This window comes from Furipterus horrens, unplaced genomic scaffold, assembly GCF_987537825.1.
Source record: "Furipterus horrens unplaced genomic scaffold, mFurHor1.1.pri manual_scaffold_3, whole genome shotgun sequence".
NCBI classification, from domain to species: Eukaryota; Metazoa; Chordata; class Mammalia; order Chiroptera; family Furipteridae; genus Furipterus; species Furipterus horrens.
Window position 1 is genome coordinate 125,895,386 of NW_028327173.1, and position 15,559 is coordinate 125,910,944.

General features: G+C 40.4%; 1 long non-coding RNA gene and 1 pseudogene across 1 annotated transcript; one reads left to right on the forward strand and one right to left on the reverse strand.

The window, feature by feature from the left end:
• LOC150015900 (uncharacterized) lies at nt 1-11,626 on the reverse strand. Its single transcript, XR_016509763.1, has 4 exons — nt 11,546-11,626; nt 7,740-7,899; nt 7,572-7,657; nt 1-728 (listed from the first exon to the last, which is right to left on the reverse strand). It is a non-coding gene; the product is annotated as an uncharacterized LOC150015900 (long non-coding RNA).
• A 2,330-nt stretch (nt 11,627-13,956) lies between these two features.
• On the forward strand, nt 13,957-14,409 carry LOC150015901 (ATP synthase F(0) complex subunit e, mitochondrial-like; annotated as a pseudogene).
• Nucleotides 14,410-15,559: the final 1,150 nt, after the last annotated feature.

Here is a 15,559-nt window from a genome sequence, read left to right on the forward strand (position 1 = left end):
TCATGATATAGGAGTAGGTTTATTATAGCTACTCCAGATTTTTGAGTGATACAATGACACAGTTAAAAACCATCACTGTTATCACTTTATTTGACAATAGTTGGTTTAGTCTACAAGTTTAAGGCAAACATACTAATGCATTTGCTTTTCTTCAGAAATCATACTTAGAAAGATTACATAAAGTCTGTCCCAAAACTTCTAAGAAATATTCATTAATTAAAAATAAGTTTGATTAAGATGCTTTACCAGGATACATGAATGAACAAAAGGAAATGGCAATCTTTTATCTTGTTTGAAGAATATATTTTGAAAGGGTTAAACTTCAGAAATCACTTAAAGGTAAATAAGATTGGCAGCCGTAAGGAATACTATTCATAAAACAAACACAGTTATAGAGGCTACTTAAAAAAAGACTGAACTTCGGGCTTTTGAAAAGGAGGCGCACGAGCGACGACTGCCCCGGGGCGCAGCAGGCGCAGGCGTGCAGCGCTGACCACAGGCCCGCAGCACCTGTGGGCGGCAGGGCTCCACGGTTTCTCAGAAAGGAGAGGAAGATGCACGTTGTCAGCTGTTTCGTTTGCTTCCAATGAGGAGTAAATGCCTAACATCATTAAGAAAACAGAAATAAAGTCTGAAGGAAGGCAGCCCTTTTTAAACCGAGGGTGCAGTGTGGCTTATGTGTCTCCATTTAACACTGCCAGGCAGTTCTGCAGCAACTGTAGGTTACCCTGAAACGGAAGGGACAATAAACTATGACGTTCAAACGGTTTGGAAGAGCCTTATTGAAAATATAAAGTATTAGACATCACACAACTTTCAATTTGTTAAGACATAAGAATTTTGGAAACAGCTACTTATTATATACAAAGATTCAAAGACATAGTTACGTAATTTGTTTCATGTGCAATATTTTCCACATACTAGATTCTTCAGTAAATTTCCATCTAGACCAATATAAATTGTTTTGATTTGGCATGTTCTAATGAGGGATAAAAGATGCCCCTTGTGTCCAAGTTAAACTACTGAACGTTTTCTGACTATAAGATAGGTTCTTATCACATTCCTTTAGCCATTAACATATATATTAGCATAGATTTATAGCAGTTTTTAGAAAAATAGTAAGATTGCATACAAAAGTATTCTATAAAATTCATACCCAAGTACCCATCCGTAAGACATGTAAACTGGCACCCAAATTTAGAGATGTGTAAAGACAAATTTAAGTACAGGGTTAGGCAAATGTAGGTTTACAGTTATGAATATGCAAAAGTTTATTCTTAAATTATTATTTAAAATTACTATATTATTTTCCACACAAGCTGTAAACCTATTTTTGCCCCACCCTGTATATTTAGATTACATCATATATAAATGGGGGTGAGGGATCCGGTCAACATGGTGGCACACACAGACATGGCTCACCTCTTTGCACAACCACATCAAAATTACAACTAAAATACAGAACCATCAGCCAGAACTGTCAGAAATCGAGTTGAATGGAAGTCGGACAATTACGGAATTAAAGAAACCACATCCATCGAGACAGGTAGGAGGGGCGCAGACACAGAATGGGCTGGTCTCTCACCCACGTGTGGTGGATAAAAATTCAGGAGGGATACCTCTGGAGCAAGGAGTCCCGGCCCCACATCAGGCCCCCCAGCCCAGGGTTCCAGCGCCAGGAAGATAAGTCCCCACAACTTCTGGCTGCAAAAACCAGTGGGGATTGAGTTGGTGGAAGAAATTACTGAAACCCCAAGCAGTTCCTCTTAAAGAACCCACACACGGACTCCCCTACTCAGACTCACCCCCTCTGAGCTCCAGCACCGGGGTAGTAGCTTGAAAGGCACCAGTGGCATACAGGGAGAAACTGAAGTGTCTGGCAGCAAGGTGAGCAGAGGCCATTGTCTCTTTTCTAAAACCTCCCCCTACAGAGCCAGCAAACTGGTGCCATATCTGAGACTCCCTCAACCTGGCTAACACTGACCCGCCTTGGAGATCCCCAGAGACCCCGCCCCACCGAACTTACAGGCCCACCTAAGCTACTTTTCCATATGAATGGCTGGTCTTGGCTCATGCTTCACAACTTCCCAAATTCTATCAAACAAGCAATAGCTGGCCTCAGTGAGCCCCCCAGGCCTGGCACTACCAGCAGCCAGACTAGATTCACAACTTGGCTCTGCCTGGGAAGCTCCTGGCCCAGCACAAGTAGCAGCCATCTCAGATTGTTTTATAGCTCAGGCAGGGTGACGCCAGGTAAAACACAGTTGGGGGCTGACCTAGGCCTGCACCGCCTGGAAAACTCCAGGGCCAGCGCACTCAGTGGACTCCCTCCCCCTGCACAGCTGAACCTCCACAGAGGGCAGAGGTTGGTGGTCAGTGGTCACAGCCAGTCCTTGTAGCTGACTGGCCTGGGTAAATCCCTCCCATTGACCTGCCAACAACAACCAAGGTTCAACTACAAGAGGAGGGTGTACACAGCCCACATGAAAGGTGCACCTCGAGCACCCAGCTTGGGTGTGTCTAGGTGTAGAGTGAGTGTGTGTGTGTGTGTGTGTGTGTGTGTGTAGAGGAAGGATGAAGCACATGTGATAATCTGCACATTTAGGAAAATATTTTTAAAAGATATGAATGCACTGGGCTTATAAAACTAGCAAGCTAAGATTTAACAGCTATAAACCAAAAATGACCCTGAACAGCCACAGCAATCTTGAGGAAGAAGAACACAGTAGGAGGAATCACAATACCTGATACCAAACTATACTACAAGGCCACGGTACTCGAAACAGTCTGGTACTGGCATAAGAACAGACATATAGATCAACGGACCAGAATAGAGAGCCCAGAAACAAACCCAGGTCTATATGGTCAAGTGATATTTGACAAAGGGGCAAAGAACATCAAATGGGATGAAAAGAGCCTTTTCAACAAATCGTGTTGGGAGAACTGGACAGGGGACATGCAGAAAAATGAAACTAGACCACCAACTCACACCATACACCAGAATAAACTCCAGATGGATCAAAGACTTAAATGCAAGCCGTGACACCATAAAAGACCTAGAGGAAAACATAGGCAGGAAAATTTCAGATATCCCACATAGCAATATTTTCACCGATACATCTCCTAAGGCAAGGAAAACAAAGGAACGAATAAACAAATGGGACTACATCAAACTAAAGAGTTTCTGCTCAGCAAGATGAAAAGGGAACCAACCATATGGGAAGACATATTAGCCAATGATACCTCAGACAAGGGATTGCTCTCCAAAATATATGAAGAACTTATACGACTCAACATCAAGAAGGCAGACAGCCCAATTAAAAAATGGGCAAAGGACCTGAACAAACACTTCTCCAAAGAGGACATACAGAGGGTCCATAGGCATATGAAAGAATGCTCAACATCACTAGCCATCAGAGAGATGCAAATAAAAACTACAATGAGATACCACCTCACACCAGTCAGAATGGCCATCATCAACAAATCAGCAAACAACAAGTGCTGGCGAGGATGCGGAGAAACGGGAACCCTGGTGCACTGCTGGTGGGAATGCAGACTGGTGCAGCCACTATGGAAAACAGTATGGAATTTCCTCAAAAAACTGAAAAGGGAACTGCTTTCTGAACCAGCAATTCCACTGCTAGGATTAAAAAAACAAACAAACAAACAAAAAAACAACCAAAAGATTTAACAGCTATAAATAGAGCTGTTAAATTGCTCAGTAAATAAAAAATATTCTAGAGATCTGTTGCACAATGTGAATGTACTTAACAGTACTGGACTGTACACTTAAAAATGATTAATGCCCTGGCTGGGCAGCTCAGCTGGTTAGAGCATCGTCCCGATACGTAGACGTTGCGGGTCCAGCCCCCGGTCAGGGCACATATATATAAGAATCAACCAATGAATGCATAAATAATTGAAACAACAAACTGATGTTCCTCTCTCTCTCCCCTATTCCCTCTTTTTCCTCTCTCCCTAAAGAAATCAATGAAAAAATTTAAAAATATGGTGACTATGGTAAATTTTATATTTTTTACCATAAAACTGAAAAAAAGTTACTAAAACAATTTAAATATACCATTACCAATGGGAGGTTCAAGTGACTCATAAGAAAAAAATAAAAGAGCTGGGATTATAAGCCAAAACTCAAGCTGGTGCAGTATGACAGTTAAAAACTCCCCTTATCTTATACAGGTAAAACGTGCTGTTAAAAATGTGTACAGACTTCCGGCCAAGATGGAGGTGTAGACAGACACGCTGCGTCTCCCTCCACAACTAAGAAGGAATACAACTACCTCAAAACTAGAGACAACCAGAAGTTCTAGAAAATCAAGCTGCATGGAAGTCCAGCAAACAAAGATATAAAGAAGAAATACTCATCCAGACAAGTAGGAGGGGCGGAGAGGAAGCTGTGCGGTGCTGGCGACAGCAGCAGTAGCATCAGCAGTGGCAGGCTGGCGGGAAGCGCTGTCACATGTTTTAAAAAGTCGGGAGGGACACCTGGAGAGCACTCCCAGCACGAGACCAGACTGCACAGCTCATGGTTCCAGCACCCGGGAAAATAAAGCCTCATTACTCTGACTGTGCAAACCAGTGGGGGTTGGGCAGGAGGAAGAAACTGCCAGTCTCTCAGCAGAGTCTGCTTGTTTAAAGGGCAATGTTTCACAATGTTAAAACCAATGGTGAAGGGAAGAAAACCAGGGTTCAAATCAATGATTTGGAACAGAAGTAAGAAAAAAACAGTCAACCAGTACAGAATGAGGAAACAAGAATCGAAAAAAAAAATGAGGAGAGGCTTAGGAACCTCTGGGACAACTTTAAACGTGCCAACATCCGAACCATAGGGGATCCAGAGGGAGAAGAGGAAGAGCAAGAAATTGAAAGCTTATGTGAGAAAATGATGAAGGAAAACTTCCCAAATCTAGTGAAGGAAATAGACATACAAGTCCAGGAAGCACAGAGAGTCCCAAAGAAGCTAGACACAAAGAGGACCACACCAAGACACATCATAATTAACATGCGAAAGGTTCAAGATTGAGAGAGAATCTTAAAAGCAGCAAGAGAGAAGCAGAGAGTTACCTACAAAGGGGTGCCTGTAAGACTATCAGCTGGTTTCTCAAAAGAAACTTTGCAGACAAGAAGGGGCTGGCAAGAAGTATTCAATGTGATGAAAAGCAAGGACCTACAGCCAAGATTACTCTAACCAGCAAAGCTATCAATTAGAATGGAAGGGCAGATAAAGTGCTTCCCAGACAAGGGAAAGCTAAAGGCGTTCATCATCACCAAGCCATTATTATATGAAATGTCAAAAGGACTTACTTAAGAAAAAGAAGACCAAAACTATGAACACTGAAATGACAACAAACTCACAACTATCAACAACTCAATCTAAAAAATAAAAACAAAATCCAACTAAGCAAACCAGAATAGGAACAGAATCACGGGTATGGGGATCATTTGGAGGGTTATCAGCTGGGAGGGGGTCGGGGGAGAAATGGGAAAATGGTGCAGGGATTATGAAGCATAATTGGCTGGTACAAAATAGACAGGGGGAAGTTAAGAATAACACAGGAAAGGGTGAAGCTGAAGAACTTATATGCACAACCCATGGACATGAACTAAGTGGGGGTGGGATTGCGGGAGGGAAGGGGGGTACTGGGCAGAGGGGAGCAAAGGGAAAAACATATACTGGAACTACTGTAACAACATAATCAGTAAAATATACTTTAAAAAAATGTGTACAATAGGAGCACTTGAGATCTTCCTTCCCGACATTGTCCTCAGTTTGGTTCAAACGCTTATAAAAATCAAAACAAAAACAAAAAAGAAATGTGTACAGTAATCAGTCTGTGTATAGAAAAGCATTTTCACTTTTGGGTACAATATTTTAAAAGAGCAATGACGGACCCTGACTGGAGCAGCTCAGTGGGTTGGGTGTCGTCCACAAACTGAAAGGTCACTGGTTCAATTCCCAGTCAGGGCACATGCCTGCCTGCGTTGCAGGCCAGGTCCGCAGTTGGGGGTTTGCGAGGGGCAACTGACTGATATTTCTCTCCTTTTCTCCCTCCCTTCCCCTCTCTCTAAAAGTACAGTATTCCCTCACTTATCGCGGGTATTACGTTCTAGACCCCCCCCCCCACACGAAGTAGGAACCTTACATTTATTCTACACTCCTAAACCTACGTAACTTTAACAACATACGTATACAGTACCGCAAAATCCCGCGATATAGCGAAAAATCCGCGATAAATAATTAAATATGATATTAAAAAAAAATCCCGCGATACAGTGAGGCTGCGATAAGTGAACCACGATACAGCGAGGGACTACCGTAAATAAATAAATTCTTTAAACCAACCAACCAACCAACCAATAAATAAGTGGGCAATGACAGGAGGGTAATAATATTATTAAAAACTTGTTGAGGCATATAGGATGAAAATTATTTAGCCCAAAGATGTCTACCCTGGAGGAGAGAAGATATACATGTAATATAAAATATTCATATATTTGAAGGATAAACTGTAAAAGAGGGATAAAAACTTATCTTCCTTATTTTACATGGCAAAACTTTGACAAATACGTCGATGTTACAGAGAGGTTGATTCGTGTTTAAGCTTTAATAACTTTAGAAGTGTAAATGCTATAGAAGTATCAAAATTAAAAGTTTATTTAATTTTCTTCAATACTTATAGTTTTGTGATTTTGAATACATTAAACAATTGTTTTAAAATTTATTTTACAGAGAGTGGAAGAGAGGGAGAGAAACATCGATGTGCGAGAGCTACATCGATGGGTTGCCTCTCTCACGCCCCCAACGGGGGACCTGGCCCACAACCCAAACATTTGCCCTGACTGGGAACTAAACCAGCAACCTTTTGGTTCACAGGCTGGAGTTCAATCAACTGAGCCACACCAGCCAGGGCTTGAATACGTTTTTAATTTTCAGTCCCTCTGACCGAAGACAGCAATATTGAATAAATTTTCAAGTGATGTTTGTTTATATTCAGAAATACTTATTTTTAAACAACTAGTTAAAAAAGTGATATTTGGTTCCATATTAGAGACTAGAATCTTGTAGAACTGATCATCAGAGACATGATAGATATTATTCTTTGTAGTGTTCTTAATTTTTTCCACCTTTTTCTATGTCACACAGTAAAGTCCTTCTCATAACTTACATAACTCAATAAATATGGATGACTGACAAAAAAGAAAAAGAAAAAAAAAAAAAGATTCCTGTTTGAATTAGATAATGTTTAAAAATCCCTCCCAATTCTAAGATTTATTTATTTTAAAAATTACTATAAGGTTTGGGCTAAGCTTTGTATTAGCTACAAGAAAGGGCTCAATGTGAAGTAAATAAATACTGTGAAAAACTCCGTAAGAGAATTTTTTTTTCTTTTTTTTACTAAAACCAAACTTTTTAAAGAGTAAAACCACCTTAGAAAATGTAATTTCAGTTCAGGAATAGTTCTTATAGTACCATCCCCTGGAATCAATTTCATAACTGACTTATTTCTAAATTGTAAGTTCCGTAAATTACTAAACCTTTCATACGACATTACCTTTGCATGCTTCAGTTCTAACTCTGCTAGTTCCACTAAATTTTTTCTGAATGCCGCAACTCTTCTTGTCTTAAAATCTATGAGTTCTGTGAACGAGAAATTGGTATTAACTATTTAATTTATACACTAGTGTAAAGCATACCTTATTAAAGGTCAATATAACAGTACCTTGTTTTGCAGATTCCGATATTTTTTCAAATTTCTGACAACATAATTGTTGGGACATTTCAGCCTGTAGAACATCTTTATTTTTTGCTCTTGCTTTATCCAGTGCTTTATTAGCATTTTCATAATCCACTAGTGACCTAGATCTTCGATAGAGGAGATCCTATAGAACAGAACGCGTCACAATAACACACGCCGCACATTTCTGGTAGTTAGCCTCAGCCACCACAACCACCATCACTACCGCCTCCACTCGCTGCCTGCTGCCTTCGCTGCCCCCGCCACTGCCACCACCTAATCGTTCTCAGGGCTGAATACCACATGCCAGTTACCCTTCGGTGTTTGTTTCTTTTTTCTTCTTCTTTTATTATAAATAACAGCTTTATTGGTACATAATTTACATGCCATATAGTTCACTCATTCAAAGTGCGCAACTCAACAGTTTTGGGAATGCTCACAGAGTTGTTTAACCATCACAACAACCATTTTATTTTATATTTTAAAAGATTCTATTTCTTTATTTTTAGCGAGAGGGGACGGGAGGGAGGAAGGGAGAAAAATATCAATGTGCGATAGAAACATCAATCAGTTGCCTCTTGTACGCCCCCAACCGGGGGTCTGGCCCGCAACCCAGGCATGTGCTCTGACTAGGAATCGAACTGGTGACCTTTCGGTTTGCGGGCTGGTGCTCAATCCACTGATCTATACCAGTCAGGGCACTACAATCAATTTTAGAATATTTTTGTCACCCAAAAAGAAACCCTATATCTTTGAACAGTCACTTTCCATCCTCACTCACCACGACAACCACTAATGCTTTCTGTTTGTATAAAATTACCTATTCTGGACATTTCATTAAAAAAATGAAATACAATACGTGGCCTTTGGTGTATGGCTTTTTAAACTTAGCATAAAGTTTCCAGTTGATCTGTGTTAATATTTCGTTGTATGAATTCACCCTGCTGACTTATCCATTCGTCAGCTGATAGACATTTAGCTTTGTTTCCACTTTTTGCCTATTATGAGTTAATGCTGTTATGAACATTTGTGTATAAGTTTTTGTGTGGACATGTTTTTATTTCTTTTATTTATTTATTAATTATTGTTATGGTTTTTAAAAAACTTTTTTCGCTTCTCTTTTATATTTAATTACTTAGGAGTGGAATTACTGACTCACCTAACTCTCCATTAAACCCACCGAGAACGTGCCAGACTGTTTTCCAAAGTGGCTGCACTGTATGAGTGTTCCAGTTTCTCCACATCCTTGTCAACACTTGTTACCTTTCTTTTTGATTAAAGCTACCTAGTGGGTGTGAAACAGTATCTCAGTGTGGTTTTCATTTGCATTTTCCTGATGGCTAAGGATGTTGAGCATCTTTCTATGTATTCTTTCGCCATTTGTATCTTCTTTGAAGAAATGTTTATTCAAGTTCTTTGCCCATTTTTAAAATTGAGCTATTTGTCTTTTTACCGAGTTACAGGAGTTCTTTATATATTCTGGATTCCAGTCACTTACATGACTTACAAATATTTTCTCCTAGTCTGTGGATTGTCTTTTTACTTGGAAGTGTCCTTTGCCACACCAAAGTGTTTAATAAAGTCTTAATTTATTATTTTCTGTTTTCTGTGCTTCTGGTGTCATACCTAAGAAACCAGTGCCTAATTGAAGGTCATAAAGATTTATGTTTATGTTTTCTTTTAAAAATATTATAGTTTTAGTCCTTGGCCGGGTAGCTCAGTTGGTTAGAGCAGTGCTCCGATACGCCAAGGTTGCAGGTTTGATCTCTGGTCAGGGCACGTACAAGAAGCAACCAATGGGTACATGGATGGGTGGAACGGCAGATCAATGTCTCTTCTCTCTCTCTCAAATAAATCAATAAATAAAAATATTAAAAATTATTATAGCTTTAGCTCTTACACTTAGATCTTTGATCCATTTTCAGTGCTTTACTTATTTATTTACTAGAGAGGTGGGGAGGGAGGGAGAAAAAAGAGGGAGAAACATCGATGTGTGAGAGAAATCATCGATTGCCTCTTGCACGCCCTCAACTGGGGACCTGGCCTGAAATCCAGGCATGTGTGCTGACCGGGAACTGAACCGGCAACCTTTCGGTTCACAGGCCAGCACTCAATCCACTGAGCCACACCAGCTTGGGCTCAGTTGCATTTTTATACATCAATAATTAACTATCAGACAGGGAAACTAAGAAAACAATCCCATTCACAGTTGCTTAAAAAAATATAAAATAAAATACCTAGGAATAAATTTAATCAAGGATGTAAAAGACCTGTACTCGGAAAATTATAAGACACTGAAGAGAGAAACTGAAGAAGATTCAAATAAATATGTACTGTGTCCGTGGACAGGAAAAACTTAGCATCGTTAAAATGTCCAGCCCTGGCCGGTAGCTCAGTTGGTTAGAGCACTGTCCCGATACACCAAGGTTGCCGGTTTGATCCCTGGCCAGGACACATACAAGAATCAACCAATGAATGCATAAATAAGTGGAACAGCAAATCGATGTTTCTTTCTTTCCCCTCCCTCCCTCCTTCCTTCCCTTTCTCTCTTCTTCCTCCCTCCTTCCCTGTTTTCCTCTCTCTCAAAAATCAATCAATAAATAAAATTAAAAAAAAATTAAGATGTCCATATTAGCCAAAGCAATCTACAGATTCAACACAATTCCTAGCAAGATGCAAATGGTGTATTTCACAGAACTAAAACAAATATTCCAGAAATTTATATTGAACTACGAAAGACCCCAAATAGCTAGAGCAATCTTGAGAAGAACAGAGTTGGAGGAATCATGCTACCTGATATCAAACTATACTGCAAGGCCATAATAATCAACACAGCATAGTATTTGTATAAAAACAGACATATAGATCAACTAAACAGAACAGAGAGCCCAGCCCTGACTGGTGTGGCCAGTGGGCTGGGTGTCCTCACATAAACTGAAAGGATGCCAGTTTGGTCCCTGGTCAGGGCACATGCTTGGGTTGCGAGCCAGGTCCCTAGAGGAGGGTGTGCAAGACTGATGTTGTTTTCTCTTTCCTTCTCTTCTCCCTCCCTTCCCCTCTCTCTAAAAATAAATAAAATCTTAAAAAAAAAAAAGAAAAAAGAAAAGAAAAGAACAGAGAGCCAAGAAATGAATCCACGCCGTTATAGTCAATTTATATATGACAAAAGGAGGCAAAAACATACAACGGGGTAAAAAGAGAGCCTGCTTAATAAATGCTGTTGGATGAGTGGGATAAAAAAGCTGTGGTACATTTACACAATGAAATACTACTTGGCTGAAATAAAAGGAAATGTTTCCTTTTGTGACAGCATGGATGGACCTGGAGAACATTACACTAAGTACTATATGCCAGTCGGAGAAAGACAAATACCGCATGATTTCGCTCATATGTAGAATCTAATTAACAAAACAAGCTAACAAACAAAACAGAAACAGATTGACAAGGTGTCAGAGGGGAGGGGGTTGTAGTGCTGGGTGAAAAAGGTGAAGGAATTAAGCAAAACAAACAAACAAACAAACAAAAACATATCATAGACACACAGACAATGGGACAGTTATTACTAGAGGGAAACCGGGGAGGGGTGTTGGGGGGGTGGGCAAAAGAAGGTATAGGGGGTTAAATGGTGGTGGAAGGAAGACTTCACTTGGGGTGGTGAACACACGATATAATATACAGATGATGTATTATACATTGTATACCTGAAACCTACATAATTTTATTAACCAATGTCACGTCAATAAATTTAAAAAAAAAAAAAACAAACAAAACCCAATGAACAATGCAGTTACCTTAGCAGCTTGAGATTCTCTTAAGTAATATTTCAGAAGATCAGAAAGTTTGAGGTCTTCATCAGCAGACACTCTCGCTTCTATTTTCTGAAAAAGGGGAAAAAAAACTGGGCATTTAATCATCGCTTACATCCTACACTCGATGTTTTCTTATTACAGTAAAACAACTAAAGTTATTAATAATAACTATGACCCCCCAATTCCCCTTCTAGTTACATACACCCAACAGAAATGTACGTTTATGTTCAACTGAAGATATACAAGAATGGTCTTAGCAGTACCGCTTGTAAAGGGCTCAAAACTAGAAACTTCCAAATGTCTACCAATGGAACAGATACATTGAGGTATACTCTTGTAATGGGATACTATACAGTAGTAAGAATGAAGGAAATATACCTACATGTGACAACATGGAAACATCCTATGTACATTATGTCGAGTAAATAAAACCAGACATAAACGAATGTATACAGCATAATGCACATATAAAATATGAAAATAAACCTAATCTAGGCTGTTAGAAGCTAGGATAGTGCTTAGCCTTACAAGAGGTGGTAATTCAGAAGGCAGCTGAAGCGGGGGACAGGGCATCTGGGTTGCTGGTAATGTTCTCTTTCTTTCTTTCTACTTTTTAAATTTTGTGTGATCGAATCTGGTGTATTCAGCTACAGAAATAAAGTCATTGAGGAGATGTATATTTTATTTTTTACAGTTCTCATTCAAGGACATCTTCATTGATTTTTAGACAGAGAGAGGGAGGGAGGGAGAGAGAGAAACACTGATCAGTTGCCTCTCATATGCGTCCTCACCAGGGATAGAACCTGCAACCTAGAGATGGAAAGAGCCTTTCCTTGGTGTGATGGGCACACAATGCAGTGTGCACGTGATGTTTTATTTAGTTGTACACTTGAAATCTGTATAGTTTTCTGAACCAATGTTACTCCATAAATTGAATTAAAAAAACACTTGCTGTAACGAATGTGTACAATAGGAGCATTTGAGATATTGTTTCCTGACCGTGTCCTCGGTTTGTTTTAAATGAACACACACACACACACACACACACACACACACATATGGAAATGTGTACAATAATCAGTCCTAAAGGAAAAAAAGTCTAATTCTAACCTTGAAGAAAGAAAACCAGGCCAAAGTGAACTTCATTCACTGTGCAAATTTTGCAGTGGTCTAGTTGAGTATGTAGTAATGGTAAAAGAAAGTATTTAAAAACCCTTGAAAAATTACAAATACTATACTATTATGCTTTATAGTAAATCCATTATTCCTGAAATAGTTATTTTAATCTGTTCAACTCTCAATTTGTTTTTAGGTAACAAGCCAAACAAAATTTTAAGATTGTATTTATTTATTTTTAGAGAGAGGGGAAGGGAGGGAGAAAGAGAGGGAGAGAAACACTGGTGCAAGTGATGTTGATTAGTTGCCTCCCCCACACCTCCAATTGGGGACCTGTGTGGTAACCCAGGCATGCGCCCTGACCAGGGATCAAATAGGCGACTTTCAGTTTGCAGGCTAATGTTTAATCCACTAAGGCGCACCAGCCAGAGCCAAATACATGTTTAGATGGTAAACTAGAACTTTTATATATCTGCTGCTCTGCTCATTGAGAGGGACAGTCTATCTCTACCTGGAATCTGGACTTAATGACTAGCTTGACCAATATAATGTGATAGAAATGATGCTCACGGAATTCTGAGACTTGGTCAGAAGAAGCCTTGCAGATTCCATTTGAGTCTGGGAACCCTGCCTGGGAGACTTGATCTGCTTTGTAAGAAAGCTGACTACTTTAGGGTTGTCACATTGTGAGTAAGCCCAAGGCTTTGTGGAGAAAAATATGTGGGAAGCAAGATGCTCAGCTAGTCCTCAGTGGTTTCAGTCCCAAAATGAGACCCCAGACATCTGGTAGTAGAGTAATCTCTGCCTAAATTGGAGATTTGTGATCAAAATAGATAATTGTTTTTGTTTCAAAGTTCTTAATTTTGGGGATGGTTTTTATGCAGCAAAGAGAAATGGAACAGGGAGGCAGAAGTGTGCAATGAAATAAGTATGACACGTAAAATGGGGAAAAAGTAGATTAAGGGATAGAGGAGATGGGATGGAGAGAAGGGGTTGCGGTTGATGAGCTGAATTCTTGACAGAGCGTCAGGGAAAGGTTCTCTTCTTCTCTCTATCGGCTAGATATTCCTGCTTTTCTTTGCTTGCTCATCATCAGTACATAATAACTCTCTAACAGCCATCCCAAAATGGCAGCCTCAGACCTTGCATTTACTTGTCCTGTTACAAGTCTTAAGACCACAAGTCCTAAGACCACAGCCACTCCTTAGAACCTCTCTTAATTTTAATTTTATGAAGGTGGGTAAGTAATGGCCCAACTTTCGTGGAACAGAATGAACATGGATGTAAGGTCTATTCCCAAGGACGGCCCTTTAGGGATTCACTGAAAAGGAAAATACAGGTTCACCTATAAGGGGTTTCTTCACATCACCGTGACACATGGGAGAGTATTTAAGGTCACGGATAAGATAGTGCTGTCGGTGCAGGTTTCTCCTCTCATCAAGTTGAACTAGGGCTCGTGGCCACCTCCGGGTGCTTAGTTCCTAGGGGGCCCCCGCGTGTCCGACCCTACGGGGCCCAGGACCTGCGCCCCCGACCTGGACCCCGCGGCTTGGCCGCTACTCCGCCCTGTTCCTCGGCATGACCACGGAAACAATCGCTACAGTTACCTGGAACCTCAAGGGAAAGAGGAAAGGAAAATCGCGGCCAAGGAGGAGAAGAAGCAGGTTGAACTCAGACGGATCGAGAGAGAATTGGCAGAAGCCCGAGATGACAGCGCGGCACATGAATAAAGCTTTCTGTGTTGTGTGAAAAACAAACAAATAAACAAATAAATAAGAGAGTTGCGTGGAACAATAGTTAAAAACCAGAGAAATACATGACATGTCAGAGGTACATTATCCTACAAGAGTTCAAAGAAAGAAAGATTCCACGTAGAGGCAGAAGCTGAAAAGGCATCGTAGAAAACGTACAATGAATTCCCATAACTACAGCATCTCACGGCTTAAAAGTGTCCTAAAGGGTCATTCTGGCTAGTTAACTGACCCATTACTTGCAGATGGATTTTGAGTTAAAAGTGGGAGAAGGTGCTCCAGGGAATAGCATAAGCAAATACTGGTGATGGAAGGCATAACGCATTTTTGAATCAGCAAATTGTGCTGGATATGCGAAGGGAAATCAGTTTGGCATGATGGATTGAACCGTATTGTAGAGGGGCAAGAATACTGCAGGATAATGTGAACAGATCACTATGTGAAGATGAAATATTAGGATATTTCAGGAAGAAAATCATCCAGAACAAAGTTTTGTTGGAAGAGGGTCATTCTGCCAGTAGAGAGTAAAATGGATTGGAGAGGGAACAAAAGCAAAAGAAAGCTGGCAATAGGGGGTTATATCAATAGTCAAAGTGAGGGGTAGGAAGATGAGATATGGATGAGAGATTACTAAGAGATCTACAGGACTTGGGAATTGAGGGTTCACGGAGGAACAGAGAAAGGAGTCATTCAAGAGTCCAAGGCTATCAGCCTATTGCAGCTGTAAGGAAGGAGCAAGAGACAGAAATTGAATCAAAAGTAGCTATTGGCTGAAGTATAGGAATGGGGTGGAAGATGTTGAGCTGGACTTGAGCTATATTGACTTTGAATTGCCAGTGGCGCAGCAGGCGGAGATATCTAGCCCAGGCTATCGGATCCGACAGAGTGCCCAAGGAGAGGGCAAGGACCAAGTAAGATTGAGTAGTCATCTGAATGGGATCATGAAGGAGGCAGGAACTTGAGTATAGGCTGGTACAGAAACAGAGGAGAGATGTCAGGATCAAGAGGCTGTCTGTCATCTGCCTCAGCTCAAGTATCGAGTGGAATCGGTTAAGGATTGAACAAAGCTTGGGAGTGAGAAGAAAGATGTAAAAACAGGTAATTGGGAAGTAACTGGTGATAGCTGAGC